This window comes from Nuphar pumila, chromosome 5 (assembly GCF_984573655.1).
Source record: "Nuphar pumila chromosome 5, dmNupPumi1.hap1.1, whole genome shotgun sequence".
NCBI classification, from domain to species: domain Eukaryota; kingdom Viridiplantae; phylum Streptophyta; class Magnoliopsida; order Nymphaeales; family Nymphaeaceae; genus Nuphar; species Nuphar pumila.
The window spans coordinates 112,966,702-112,982,839 of NC_143253.1; positions in this window are offsets into that span (position 1 = coordinate 112,966,702).

A 16,138-nucleotide genomic window follows, 5' to 3' on the forward strand; every position below is an offset into this window, starting at 1 on the left:
CGGGGAAACGGGACCCTGCCCCGCCTCACCCCATTTGGACTGAAGATGGAAGACATAAAACACGGATGGAGGTTAAAATCAAAACCCGTGTGGGGATGGACTTGCACTTTTCCCCACCTTGATCTCCGCCTTGCCCCATCCCTAATCCTTCTTTAGAGATGGCAGTGGACCGAGGAGAAATAGGGCCCCACCTCGCCTCGCCCGGAGGACATGAAACGGGAATGGAGGCGGGATGAAGATTAAAATCAAAACCTGTACATGGATGGAGGTAGGGATGGAGGGTAGGATTTTGAGACGGAGCAGGGGTGGAGACCTTGTCCCCCACCCCGTTCCACTGCCATTCCTATGGGTATGTTTGATGGCTTGTCCAGGGTTGGACAAAATGAACAAAAAGAATAGAACAGAACATTGGTTTTGTTCATTCCGTAACAACTGTTCCAAGTTCAACGTTTGTTTAGACCGTACTCAAATGCTATGTTCTAAATGTACATTGTTTGATGACGATGTGCGGACAACTTGAACAATCATGGATAATGGATCAAATTATTTCATTTTGGATCATATGACCCAATTCATCTATTATTTTACATGTTTGAACAAGTTTATTATGGTTTTTTGCCTGAATATGGATCCAATTGAGAAATTATATCTAAAAATCATAAATTTTTGCCCTAAATATGGATTTGAAATTTGATTTTTGCCCGGAGTATGGAAGTTTCAAATCTATTGTACAACATTGTAATTGATGATTTTTTGCTCAAATCTATTGTATGTCACAAATATTTGAAGTTTGTTGAATTTATCATGAATATACCATGATAAAATCACAAAAAGACAAGTTGTAATAAGAGTTCAATTTTATTGATTTTCTGACTTATATTCATCAATTGTAATGTTGTTGATATTTACTAGATGCCATTACTTTGTTGTGATTCTACTGTTCCTTTTTTTTTATTAACAGGCTGGGCTTAAATCCCCTTCACTTGCATTCAGCACCCTTACTGAATGGTCGCACAAGCAGATCAATCAGGGGGTTTATCTTTCCATTTCTTACGCTCTCCATCACTGGAGACAATTCAACAAATGACAACAGATTTGGTTTGATAATCCTGAACCTAATCAGCAAAAAATTGCAGCCTCCATAAATTCAACTGTAAAGACCTTTGTCCGTCTAACACAGATTTCAATTAGATAACCAGACTCCGTTATTAGACGATACCTGCAACCATTTACCACAGCAATGTTGTACACAAAATCTCAGAAAAAATACAAAACTCCTGCCACCACAAATCCTCCAGCACTTGTCACACTCCAGCAACTATGATAAACCCAGAATGCACACGCATAGCATAAGCTGTTCTGATACTCTGCTGCACCATAACAGAAACAATGTATATCAACGCATAGCCTAATAAGAGACTCCTTAACAGTGGAAAAAACTCCAAATTTCACCCAGGAGTTCACCATCTGCTCTTCATCCTCATTCCAGCTCAACTTCAAGTAAATGCTCTTCACAACACTGCCTAATCTCTCTAATAAACCTTCAAACAAAATAAACACTAGAGCCGTGAAGAATAGAATTTCTTATACACCAAACTTTCCAAATCACCAGGTGAAAATCCAAATCACCAGAATAATTCATCGGATTTTCTATGAAGAACTTGAGCTCTGCGGCCCTCCTCGCAGACGCCAACCTCACGGCTGGCGCACGGTGTTGGATCATTTTTTTTGGATCACACAGTTTCACAATCGTCATCATGATATAAAACACGATATAAATCAGGAAATACAACAGTGTAAATAGCATGATGAACAGACGATCGAAACAACAACAGGGTGCAGGCATGTCGGTTTCCGCAAACAACCAAAATCCAGACGACAACATAAGAGTAAACAGATGCAAAAAACATAAAGAAAACAACATAAACATGTTTAGATTATGTAACAGGCTAAGGCATACGAAAGTACTCCCCTTAGAGAAGATTCGCCCCCACATACAGTGCAAATCAGGGTCCGGCGTCCTTCCCTCAGAATACAATAGCCACGACGAACCGAACGGTGCACTCTGACGGATCGTCCTTCGAAAACAACCTCCACGAACCAAATGTTGCAGAACACCCCTTTCGGAATAACTCAGGAAAGAGAGAGAGAGAGCAACAGGGAGATGAGAAATTGCAGAGATCTTCTTCAGAAAACCAGAGCGTCTCTGATCTCTCAGATCCTCTCCGTAACCCCACCACGCTTTTATAACCCACGAACGGTTACAAAGCGTGGAAGGACCCGTTACGGATTATGAGGAGACGTGATCCGTTAACGGACTTTGAAAGATCGAGATCCGTTACGGAATCCGAAGAGCCATAACGGGCATAGACTCCGAGGAGTCGTGACCCGTTATCATTTCTCATAACCCGTATCCATAGAAACTTTGGGTAAAAAGGTACTTTGGTCTTGAATGGATATGGCCCTAAAGGGCCAATTACCCGAACCCGAATCCAGCTCGGATCGACACGACACGGCACGACAAGCGAGAACGCGCGCGTGTGTGTGTGGTTGTCATCTCACTCACTTGTTCTCAGGAACAAGTGTATGAGTTTACATGTGGCTTATAAAGCACACAAAAACTCAAGCACAAGCAATATGGGACTATTTCACCTCATCAAGACCACCTTTTCCAAAACAACCCAGTTTCTCTTTTGAATTCTTTCTCCCTTCCTTCTTACACCTAACATTCTCTCACAAATTCAAAGAATGAAACGGGAGGAAACCAAGATGCAAGATGAGACAATCTGCAATAGGACATATCATGCTTTCAGCAATGGTACCTTCCGATTTGAACCACTACCTTAGTTAACTAACTTTACCCCCACAAGAACGAAGTGAACTAAAGTCTTGAACTTGAACCTTAGGTGTAGGAGTGTCCATTAGCAACAACATGATAAAGGTCATGGCTGTAATCTTTAGGGGCGGCACGTTAAAGGCCATGCGCCCGAATCCTGTTTCATGAGTGACTTCAGGAATAACCCAGTTCCTTAAACTGCGGCCACACAGTCATACTCACATAGGTGGGTTTCTCCAAAGATGCACTACTAACATCTCGCCTAGAAGGCTTTGAACTCATTGAGAGTTTTAACTCTTCCTTAACTTGCAGCTACAACACCTTTCCAAAGTAAACAGGGGAACAAACACAGATACAAAGTATCTCATAAATAAGGTGCTATCCAGTTCACCCTACAGCTTGTTATTACCATATTGAACCTACTTTCTGGGATCTCCACTCAGATAGGTTGGGTTGCTACTGCAGATGAACTACTGATGGGTTTCAGTCTCATCCTCTCTCTGGATTTCAGGACTAAAGACTTATCTAGTCCTTTCGTTAATGGATCAGCTGTGTTTTCTTTGGATCCAACATAGTTTACAACAACCACTAACTGAGACACCAGTTCCCTTACAGATTTTATTATGACTTGTATGTGTCTCCTCTGCTTTTGGTTATATTTTGTGTTTTTAATCTTTGCAATAGTGGCCATATTGTCACAATGCACAAATATCGTAGGAATTGGCTTGCACATTAACGAAAGTTCCTCAAGAAGTCCCTTTAACACTTTAGCTTCCAATCCTGTGACATCTAAAACACAGAGTTCAGCCTCAAAAGTAGACCGAGACAAGATGGTCTGCTTTACTAATCTCCAGGCGACTGCGCCGCCACCCAAGGTAAATACATACCCTGTCACGCCATAACTACCAGAGTTCATGGCTATCCAGCTCGCATCACTATATCCCTCAATAACTGCAGGGAATCTCTTGTAATGCAAACTCAAGAAAATAGTTCCTTTCAGGTATCTAAGTACCCTGTCCAATGCCTTCCAATGAGTGTGATTTGGACAACTTGTGTATCTACTTAATTTTGTCACGGAGAACGAAACATCCGGTCTCGTGCAATTTGCAAGATACATCAAACTTTCAATAACCTGGGAATACCTCAATTGAGACACAGGAACACCAGTCGTATTCTTATGAAGAGGAATAAAAGGGTCATATGGAGTTGTTACAGATCTCTCTTGGTTATAGCCAAATTTCACAAGTACTTTCTCAATAAAGTGAGATTGAGAAATGGTTAACCCTTCAGCTGAACGAGTCAGCTTTAAGCCTAAGATCACATTTGCAACACTCATATCCTTCATATCAAACTTACTACTAAGAAACGACTTTGTCTCATTAACAATTCCCATATTGGAACCAAATAATAGAATGTCATCTACATACAGGCATAAAATAATACAACCATCACTTTTAACTTTACAATAAACACACTTATCAGATTCATTAACAACAAAGCCAAATGATAAAATAATATTATCATACTTCTCATGCCATTGTTTAGGGGCTTGTTTTAGTCCATATAATGACTTAACAAGTCTACAAACTTTATCTTCATTATCAGGAGCCACATAACCCTCAGGTTGATCCATATAGATCTCTTCTTCAAGATCGCCATGTAAGAAAGCGGTCTTCACGTCCATTTGATGGACCGAGAGATCATAAATGGAAGCCAGTGCAATAAGCACCCTAATAGTGGTCATCCGAGTAACCGGAGAATAGGTATCAAAATAGTCTATTCCCTTCTTTTGTTTGAACCCCTTGGCAACCAGTCTCGCCTTGTACTTGTCAATGGATCCATCTGATTTCAACTTTTTCTTAAAGATCCATTTGCAGCCAATTGTGGAACTACCACGAGGAAGGTCAACCAGTTTCCAAGTGCCATTAGAGATAATGGAGTCCATTTCACTCTTGATAGCGTCTTTCCAATGCTTTGCTTCAGGTGAAGCCATTGCATCTCGGAAAGTGGAAGGATCATCCTCGATAAGGTAAGTGATAAAGTCACTTCCCAAATCCTTGGTAATCGTTGGTCTCTTGCTCCTTCTAGGTTCAACCACTTCTTCAGACTCAATGGGTCTAGGATGGGAACATGATGGTTCTACCCCCACATCTGTCATCCTTTCCACATGTTCGGGAATAGAACCAGAAGTTGAAGGTATATCTAAAGAAGAAAGATTCTGAGGTACACCAACTTTCATGGGAAATATATCCTCAAAGAATGTAGTTTCTCGAAGCTCAACAATAGAGTTAACATCTATGCCAGATATATTAGACTTAATTACTAAGAACTTGTAGGCATAGTTGTTCTCTACATAACCCAAGAAGACAACATCTACTGCTTTAGGACCCAGCTTCTTCCTATTATGCTCTGGGACAAGTACCTTAGCAAGACACCCCCACACTTTAAGGTATTTCAAGCTAGCTTTCCTATTTCTCCAGAGTTCAAAAGGGCTACTGTCCTTATGCTTTTGAGGAACTCTATTCAGAATATGGCAAGCCGTATTCAGAGCATCCCCCCACATATAGGTAGGTAATCCAGAACTCCCAAGTAGAGTATTTATCATGTCAGTTAGGGTTCTATTCTTCTTTTCTGTAATTCCATTGGATTGAGGAGAATATGAAGCAGTAAACTCATGAACTATTCCAACAGACTTGCAATATTCATCGAATTTATTAGAGGTATATTCCCCCCTCTATTAGACCTCAATCTTTTAAGTTTTCTATCAGATTATGTTTCTGCTTCATTCTTAAAAAATAAGAAACTTATCAAAAGCTTCATCTTTTGATTTTAGCAGATATACATAACAGTATTTAGTGCCATCATCTATAAAAGTGATAAAATACTTTTTATGATTTCTGGTTAACACTCCATTAAACTCACAGATATCTGTATGCACCAGATCCAATATTTCAGAATCTCTAACAATTGTATGGAATGGTTTCCTACATTGTTTTGCTTGCACACAAATTTCACATTTTTTAGTTTTATCAATGGAATGCTCAGGAATCATTTTCAAGTTCATCATGCGTTTCACAGAATTAAAATTCACATGACCTAATCTATTATGCCATAAGTCAGATGATTCTATGTTATATGCAACATTAGACAATGAATCAAAAGAAACATTATTATCTAATTTATCACTGCAAACATGTTCAACACGAAGTTTAAACAAACCATCATCCAAATACCTCTAGCCAATAAATGTTCCAGAATGTAAAATAACAACTTTATTACATTTAAAGTTAAATTCATAACCCTCTCTAACAAGACATGAACCACTTAGAATGTTTCTTCTAACTACAGGCACATGGTGCACTCTGTGTAAAGACAGAACTCATCCTGAAGGAAACTTCAGATCCACGTGTCCAATCCCTAACACCTTTGCAGCCGTTGAATTGCCCATAGTCACGAATCTACCTGAAGTAGCTAGGTATGAGACAAAGACAGACTTATCAGCACAAACGTGCACATTAGCCCCAGTGTCAACCAGCCACTCAGTTGGCTCATAAACGTGATAGATTTGCGGGTTAACAGAAACAAACCCAGTACTGGTCCCAACGACCTCAGTCACCATGTTGACTTGAGGCATTCTGTCTGTGGTCCCACGAGCTTTGGCCTTCTTGGAAGAACATTCCTTAGCCCAGTGCCCAACCTGCCCACAGTTCCAACACGGTTTGTTCTTTGCCTTTTTCTGGATTTTAGCCTTAGGTTTAAACTGGTTTTTCATTGCAGATTTCGGTTTTTGTCCCTTGCCCTTAAAAGCTCTGGTCATCATGTTCACCTTAGGCGGTTCAGTTGGCATCACGATCTGTTTCTGCCTCCTACGCTCCTCTTCAATGGCAATGGCTACCATAAGATCATCCAGGGAAATCTTCCCTCTACGGTGCTTGAGAGACATACCAAAGTCTACCCAAGACTTAGGAAATTTCTCCACGATGGTCATAACTTGAAACTTCTCAGGAAGTTTCATTTCAGCCTCAGCCAAACTATGGAGCAATAACAGAAACTCGTGTGCCTGCTCAATGACCGACTTGCCTTCTACCATCTGATATTTCAAAAACTTGGCAACAGAGTACTTTTCAAGACCTTGGTCTTCGGTATTGTACTTCTTGCCGAGTTGATCCCATAGACCCTTAGCAGTGGTAGACGAGGAACAGTACACATTGAATAATGTGTTGGACAGAGCCAACAGTATGCAACCACGGCACATACTGTCCTTTTCTTTTCATTGGACTGCCGCAGTGACTGCAGCAGGGTCAGGGTCAGTATCAGAAACCGAAAGGCAGTCGATTTTCAGTACCGACAACAGCCCTATCGTAGTGAACCAGATCTTTATGCGTTGTTGCCAACGCTTGAAATTCTGACCGGCAAACTTTTCCAGCATACCGGACATGTCTACTTTTGGTACAAACATGGAAGATGTCGACATGCTTAGAATCTTCTCTAAGATTGTTGAATCATTTTTTTTGGATCACACAGTTTCACAATCATCATCATGATATAAAACACGATATAAATCAGGAAATACAACATTGTAAATAGCATGATGAACAGACGATCGAAACAACAACAGGGTGCAGGCATGTCGGTTGCCGCAACCAACCAAAATCAAGACGACTGCATAAGAGCAAACAAATGCAAAGAACATAAAAAAAACAACAGAAACATGTTTAGATTATGTAATAGGCTAAGGCATACGAAAGTACTCCCCTTAGAGAAGATTTGCCCCCACATACAGTGCAAATCAGGGTCTGGCGTCCTTCCCCCAGGATACAATAGCCACGACGAACCGAACGGTGCACTCCGACGGATCGTCCTTCGAAAACAACCTCCACGAACCAAATGTTGCAGAACACCCCTTTCGGGATAACTCAGGAAAGAGAGAGAGAGAGAGCAACAAGGAGATGAGAAATTACAGAGCTCTTCTTCAGAAAACCAGAGCGTCTCTGATCTCTCAGATCCTCTCCGTAACCCCACCATACTTTTATAACCCACGAACGATTACAAAGCATAGAAGGACCCATTACGGATTATGAGGAGACATGATCCATTAACGGACTTCGAAAGATCGAGATCCGTTACAGAATCCAAAGAGCCATAACCGACACGGACTCCGAAGAGTCGTGACCCATTATCGTTTCTCATAACCCGTATCCACAGAAACTTTGGGTAAAAAGGTACTTTGGTCTTGAATAAATATGGCCCTAAAGGGCCAATTACCCGAACCTGAACCCAAACCGGCCCGGCTCGGCTCGTCACGACATGACACGGCACGGCGGACGGGTGCACGTGTGTGTGTGTGTGGTGGTCATCCCACTCACTTGTTCTCAGGAACAAGTGTATGAGTTTACATGTGGCTTATAAAGCACACAAAAAATTCAAGCACAAGCAATATGAGACTATTCCACCTCATCAAGACCACCTTTTCCAAAACAACCCAGTTTCTCCTTTGAATTCTTTCTCCCTTCCTTCTTACACCTAACACACGGCTCATCTCGTCTTTCACGCAGACCGAATCCACCCCGTCGGAAGCGTAAATCGCCTTGCAACCCTGGTTCATGCTCGCCACCAAGCACCCCTCGGTGGTGGCCATCGGCACATAGACATCCCCCTTCCTCTTAATCAGTAACGACCCCGCAATCCCCACCGGAATCTGTACATACCCGATCGACAACTCGCAGCATTGTCCCAAAATCGACCTGTAATCAAACCCATCCAGCGCCAACCCGTCGACCGACCTCCCGGAGACGATTTCCAGCGCCTTCCGCCACACGCCGGTTGCCCGGCCGCAATCGCCCAATCTCGACTCCAGCGAATGGGACGGCACAACGCCATTCACGACTCCCATGATGATCTCCTCGTCGGGGTCGTCGGAGAGATCGGCGGGCTGAGGGGTAGCCGGTGCCTAGGGGGCGCATGCAGGGGAAGGCCGACGCTCGGGCTCGGGCTCGAGGTCGTCCCACACGTCGGCGGGGCGGGAGACAAAGGGCTGGACGTAGATGATGCCGAAGAAGCCGAAAAGGTAGATGAATGAGGAGAGGAAGGAGAGTATGGCGTCGATCTCCCAGAAGGTGAGGAGGAGGAGGAGGGTGTTGGTGCGGATCTTCTCACGCCACCGCCGCATCAGATAGTAGGAGGAGAAAAAGAACTTACTAGTCACATTGGCGGGGAGGGGGAGGTCGTCTGAGGCGAGGGTTCTCATGCCAAATCACCGTGAGATTGGCGTCTGCGAGAGTTCTCATGCCGAAGACGAAGTAGAGAACCCTGGTCCTGAGCATGAAGTTCTGCTCGAGAGACGCATCGACGGGTGTGGCGTGCGCCTGTCGGTGCATTTTTTTTTTCGTTCCCTCTGTTCCTGTTCATTTTGTAACAGGGGGGGGGGTGGATCAAAAACTACATATTATAAAGGACGCGGCGGACCCGCGGAAAGCCGTCCGCCGTGTCCAACGTTTGGTGGAAATCGTTGTTCCCAGCGTGATTTTTGTCTGAATCACGCTGATAACAGTGCATCAAACATACCCTAATTGTCATCCCTTGGTACAAGGCTAAAACCTGGGAGATTTACTTAATCAACAGAGATACTCTCCTATTTTTCATGAGGCATATAGCTAAAATAGTGACATTTCAACTACGATATTGTAGTGGTAGCAATTGGCAAATCTTGAAACCAACTCTTCTCTCCCACCTGACGATTTAAGCATCGTGGGTGTGGGGCCGACGAGCAATGGGATTAACCCATTCTCATAGATTATAATAGAAGATAGAAATTAACTTTTTAGAGATGCATCATGGCCACTCAAACTCTATTAACAGTATTCATGTTAATAATCTATATGAAAAATTATACCTTGTTTTGTTTATGACTGCGTGGCTTATGAAGTGACCAACTTTGTCTCGGATTACACCTATCGTTATTGCAGTCGATAAATTATCTACCTCAATTGCCTCAAGGGTGGTTGGTGCAGTGGGGTAGGGCCTTGGCTGCTAGACAGGCAGTCGACATTCAATTCTCATGGGTGTCACCCCTCTGCGCAAGACGATGCCAAGCATAGGCTCCGAAAGCAGGGGTCATAGCCTCTGAGTTTTATGCCACCAGCATGACGACCATAGGTATGGCGAGCTATGTATGTTATTACCTCGTTGATCTTTTCTTCAGCCTCATGATCAAAATTATAAAAACGGAATGCCCCATTTAACAAGGTGGACTAGTATCTCTTCATTTCCTCCACAATAATTCTTGAAAACATATCCTTCAACACGTGAATTGACTAGAGTAGTTGGCAAATGTTAGAAAAGTTTTAAAATATAAAATCCTTTTAAGTTTTGTTTCCCACCAAAAGTGCTTTGAAAACGTGGTCTCATATCTAAGAGAAAAAAGTTTTTCAAGTGGTTTAAATAGAGAGTTTGTTATTTATTTTTTACTTTGGTAAGCCTTGAGTGTTTAAGTGGCTTGCAGACATTGCTAAAATGTGTAGCAGCGGACGCGTCGTTCATGCGTGTGTGTGCGTAAGGGCGTTTGAGGCACAATGTGACATTTTGATGATGCACTTTGCACTTATGAGGTACAAATATCTATTTTGTCTTTTCGGTTTTGAGATGTCTGACAGTTTGAAAGGTTTTAATTGCATTTATATTGAGTTTATGGTGCATTGTGGTTGTTTGACGGTTTTAAAGGCCTTTAATCTATAGTTAAAGGTGGGTAACCTTTTCAAATCGCCAGATTTATGGCATTTAATCTCATTTATCGCAAAATGTTTTGGCTTTACTAGAAGTCTATAAATCTCTTCGTTTTTTCATCTTTTGAAATAAGAATTTCTGACTCTCTAATTTTCTCCTTTCTTTCTTCTTGATTTGGCTTGCAGAGTTCAAGTATAGGAAGAGGTCATTCTTGCGAAGCAGGGACTCTCTGAGGTTCAAGCCTAGTTGTATCCTGAGAACTCAGTCAAAACAAACTTCTTTTTCGCATTTTCGAAATTCTCAGATTGGGGGGATTGAAGTTCTAAAGATAGCGATCTTAAGAACGTGTCTCTAGGCTTGAGCTCTCCATTTTCCTTAAATCCTTTTTGTCACCTGTTTGCATTATGTATAAGAGAGAAGTCAAATATTCATTGACAATAGGGATGTAAACGGGTTGGATTAGGTTCAAATGCAGTTTATACAAAATTTGGTTAATAAGGTTTTGGATTTGGATTCAGAGTAAGATGAAATAACACTCAAATCAAACCCAGATCAGATTTTAGTAAAAGCCTAATCCCACTGTTTGCATTCAGTTAAATGCAAGCATCAACTTTTTGATTGCTAAAATTTTAAAACCTGCATGAGCATTTATTGTTGGAACACGTGGTCTTTCAGTTTTTGCTTTAAGAAACCCGCAAAAATCAGGTTGATTGGGTATCCAACCCAAACCCAAACCGTTTACATCCCTTATTGACACACATAAAGACGTGTTGAGTCTGCCATCAAACAATGACAAACACAATATTTTGAAAAAGCAAGGCTCCTATGTTTTAGTCAATATTGGAAACCTAATTCTAGCTTTACGTCAAATATTTAGGAGATATAAGAGGATTTTGATTTGCTGACCATCATCTCAGAATTTTTTTTTTCAAAATCATTTAAATTATTTATAAGACAATTAATTTAGAACCCATAAGCTCTATAAAAAGATAAAGCATTGTTATTATTTCTTGTCGCGTGACTGTTACCACCAACCCACTGGTTAATAGCATAGTAGTAGTAGTTTAGAAGTATGTTTGCTATGGCTTGTTTGGATTGTATATGAAGTTTGATTTGTATACGTCATGTATTTTTGTTATGGTTATGATTATGAGCTTGGGGTGGGAGTAACCCACCTTTTACAGGGTAGTTACTCACGTTTTACGTTTTAGCACTCCTTACTGACGTGTCCTTCAGATAAACATAAGAGATTAGTGAGAACAATAAGGATAATTGCTCTCTAACTAAACGCTATAAAACGGGTGTTAATGAGAAACCCGATTACATGATATCTAAAAGAAAAAATACAGAAATAAAGGTTAATTACCTTCTCCAGGATTTTTTTATAAAGAGAGGGAAGAAGGATCCTACTCACCGATTGTTGAAGGTGTCTGCGCTCATTGAAAGGTTGCAATCTGATTGAGGAAAGAAACTCACCTTGCTCCAGCCACCGCCAGCCATTGATCCCGGTTCACCAATAATGGCATCAGGTACACCTTTTTTTGGCTTTTGTTATACGCAGGTATCAGGATCGCCCAACAATGGGTTATGGACCCACGACATGCTTCCGCTGTACGGGCGATGGCATTTTTTTGACGACTGTCGTCATGGGACGATAATGTTTTTTGGCAGAGCGGAGTCATCGTAGGGCGACATTGCTGGCAGTTGACAGTAGGTCGCCGTTGGGCGACATGGTGTCACCGGTAGACGGCGACTATCGTTGTGAAGCGACAGAGTAAAAAAAATCAACAGATCGGGTTTTTACCTATGGTCGTCGGGCTGTAGGAGCTTCAGCCGTAGTCGGGGGCAGCCACAGACTGTCGCCGAAAGAGGGGGTTGCTTTCATCGGATCGCCGATGATCCATCCTACGATATGCAGCATAAGGGTTTTTAAAAAAAACCCTTCTCCCTGTTTTTCCTGTCGTCAGGTAGCGAGTTTTTTCTCGCCATCTTCTGTAGGATGCCATGAATGTGTCATCGGGAAGAGGTGGCCTTCGTCGGTTGCTTCACCGCCATCGTGGTCCATCCGGCATCACGCGACATCCAGGGCAGTGAAACATCCTTTTCAGCTTTCGCTTTTCCGTCAGGCGAGGTGGGTGAATACATCGTCGGAGGTCGTTAGGGCCGGTGCCTTTTCTTTGTCGTGAGTCGACAGGTGACGTGGGTCGTTGGCAGGCAACATTGGTCGCTGACAAGCTGAAAGGGTGAAACCCCCTTTCCGGTTTCACTAATTTTTGTAAACAGAAACCCTCGGGTTTCTGTTTTTGAATTTTATTGATGGAATCAGATCGGGTTCGAGTATGGGTCTGATCCAATTAAAATGGGGTCAGACCTGGATTTGGTTAATACCGGGTCTGACCGGATCTAGTTAATATCAGGTCTGACCCAGATCTGGTTAGTACTGGGTCAGACATGAATCCAATAATTATCGGGTCAGACCCAGATTCGGTTAATACCAGGTCTAACACGAATCCGGTTAATACCAGGTCTGACCCAGATCCTGTTAGTACTGGGTCAAACCTAGATCTGGTTCATTTCGGGTCAGAACCAGATTCAATATTTACCGGGTCAGACCTGAATCCAGTTGGTAACCGGGTCAGACTCGAATCAAGTTATAACTGGATCAAACTTGGATCCAGTAAGGGTCCAGGCACTATTTAGTCTGAACCGGATCAGAGACTGATTCGACCCTTTTTGGGACCGATTCAGAGTTGTTTTTGATCGGTTCCTTCCAGTTTCTCACCGGTTCTGAATGCTAAGATCCTGTTTTCATAAGTATTAGAAGATACAGGGATTTTGGCATATGGTTATAGTGTTTTTACGAACTTTTGTTCATACTTGACACGAATTCATAAGGTTCAAAATCGTTTCAGAGCCTTGGATGACCGGTTTGGGGTTGTTTCAGACTAGTTCAAAGTGCTTTTAGAACATTTTCTGCTTATGGACCCAGGGTTTTACCCATTTAAGCTTGAATTTTGTTATTGTTCATGCATTTATTTGTAATTATGCATGCATACATGAATGTATAACATTGGCATCAAGCTATCTAGATGACTTAGTGAATTAATGTCACCAAAGTAACTGAATATACGTATGTTGTCAAGTTTTTTTAATATCATATAGATTTAGCCAATACTATTATTGTACTTAGATTCATGAAACGATAAACGGCCTAAAGGTAGTTTTATTGTGTTTGAAATTTAGGTAGTGTAAAATGATGTAAATGTATTGAGATACATCACACATGTATATCCAAAGGTACCATGTATTAATAGTCTAGCTTCACATGAGCCTCAATTTTACCAAATATTATCGATAAGTGAAGTGATTACGCATGTTGGAGCTCTTACCAAAGCAAGGCTTCAATGACCCTCTATACTCGCCTGAAAATAAGCATATTATGGGTCTTTTATCATTTACTTTTTCCATTAAGTTTTGTCTCATATGAATGCCTTTTGATATATGTCTTTTGTCGTGAAGTATCTAGTCCTGTGATTTTAGATGGCTCTAACTGTATTCCCTTTTCTAGTTAGATCAAACTTTAGTGATTGAAAAGAAACTGTTCTTTTTACATTAGGGTATATGGATTTAGATTTGGCTCTAAGGATAGATAAACTCGCTGCCCTGACTAATCAAAGCACTACTTATCAAAAGAGTGCTTTTAAGAAGTGAAAGCGTTTGAATAAGCTTAGCCTGTTACTTCTGCAATCTAAGGTGGTTAAGAATATTCGAAGTGCTATCTCGTAATGGAGGGCAGAGAGAGAATTCCTGGGTGCTATTGAAGTATAATTCGTGAGTTCAAATAAAGTCAGAGCCAGTACCCTAATGTTAAAGCTCATATATATGAAATATACTAGAGGGAAAAACATTCTCCAGCAGATTTTGGAAATGAGAAACATAACGTCTCAGCTGAATGACATGAAAGTGACCATTTCTGATTCTTTCTTAGTGCATTTAGTTATAACATTCTTACCCTTGGAATACAAACCTTTCAAAATCTTTTACAACACACATAATAATGAATGAACGTTTAATGAACTTATGTTTAAGTGTGTTGAAGAAGAAGAGATTGAAAGAAGAGAAGATGCATAGTGCACATATGGCTTCTCATGCACCCAAGATAGGACCGAAGAAGAATGCATTCAAGTGAAATGCTAGGAAGAAGCCAGCAAGAGATAAAACATCTCAAGGCAAGCAATCCTACTATGCTTCCATAAAGTGCTTTTTTCATAAGAAGGGACACCGAAAGGCAAATTGCATAAAGTACAAGAAGTGGTTGGAAAAGAAAAATAATTTATCATTTGTTTCTCATGAATGTAATTTATTATAAATTCCTGAAAATAGCTGGTGGATTGATTCTGGTGCTACTGTTCATATTTTTAACTGTCTACAATTGTTTCTGAGGAGAAGGAAACTAGCAATGCATGAGAAGAACATCTATTCGAGAAACAAGATGCGTTTGCATGTGAAGGGTGTTGGGACCTGCATGATTACTTTAGATACATGCATAGATTTGGATCTTCATGATGTCTTTTATATTCCATCATATAGTATAAACTTAATTTCAATTTTCAAATTGGTTAAAATTGGATATTGTTTTAAGTTTAAAAATTCTAAATTGTTCATTTATAGAAATTCTATTGAAATTGGTTTTACATCAATTTATGATGGTTTGTATAAATTGAATATGAAGATATAAACTAGAGAGTCTTTGACTTCTGAATATGCATTGGTTGGAAATAAATGTAGCATGATTAATGATAAATACTACATGCTTTGGCATCGAAGGTTGAGTCATATCTCTAAAAAGAGAATAAAAAGGCTTGTAAATGAAGGAATCTTGAAATCTCTAGATTTTATCGAAAATGATCCATGTGTTGATTGCATAAAGGCTAAGCATACAAACACATATAAAGAGGGTGTCAAATATAGTAGTGAGATATTAGAGATAGTCCATACAAATGTATGTGGACCGTTTACCCCTTGTTACACAGGCAAAAAATATTTTGTCACTTTTATTGATGACTATTTGTGGTATATGTATCTCTACTTGATCTTTGAAAAATCTGATATTTGTCAGATGTTCAAAAAATTTAAGAAAGAAGTAGAGAAACAAATCGATAAAGTTATTAAGATAATCAGGTCTGATAGAGGTGACAAATATTATGGTAGGTTTACTGAGATGGGGCAAAAAGAATGACCATTAGCGCAATTTCTAAAAGAAGAAGGCATTGTGCCTCAGTATACCATGCTTGGTAATGCCTACCAGAATGGTGTAGCTGAAAGAAGAAATAATACGCTTGAAGAAATGGTTAAGACCATGTTGAATTATTCAAAACTTCCTATGAAGTTGTGGGGTGAAGCCTTAAAGGCTATTGTGCATATTTTGAATAAGGTTTCTATGAAATTTGTGCCTAAAACTCTCTATGAGTTGTGGACAGGTAGGAAATCATCATTGTCTTATATACACATATGGGGATGTCTTACAGAGGCTAAGTTGTATAACCCCCATATTAAAGTCTTTGATCCAAGAACAACCAG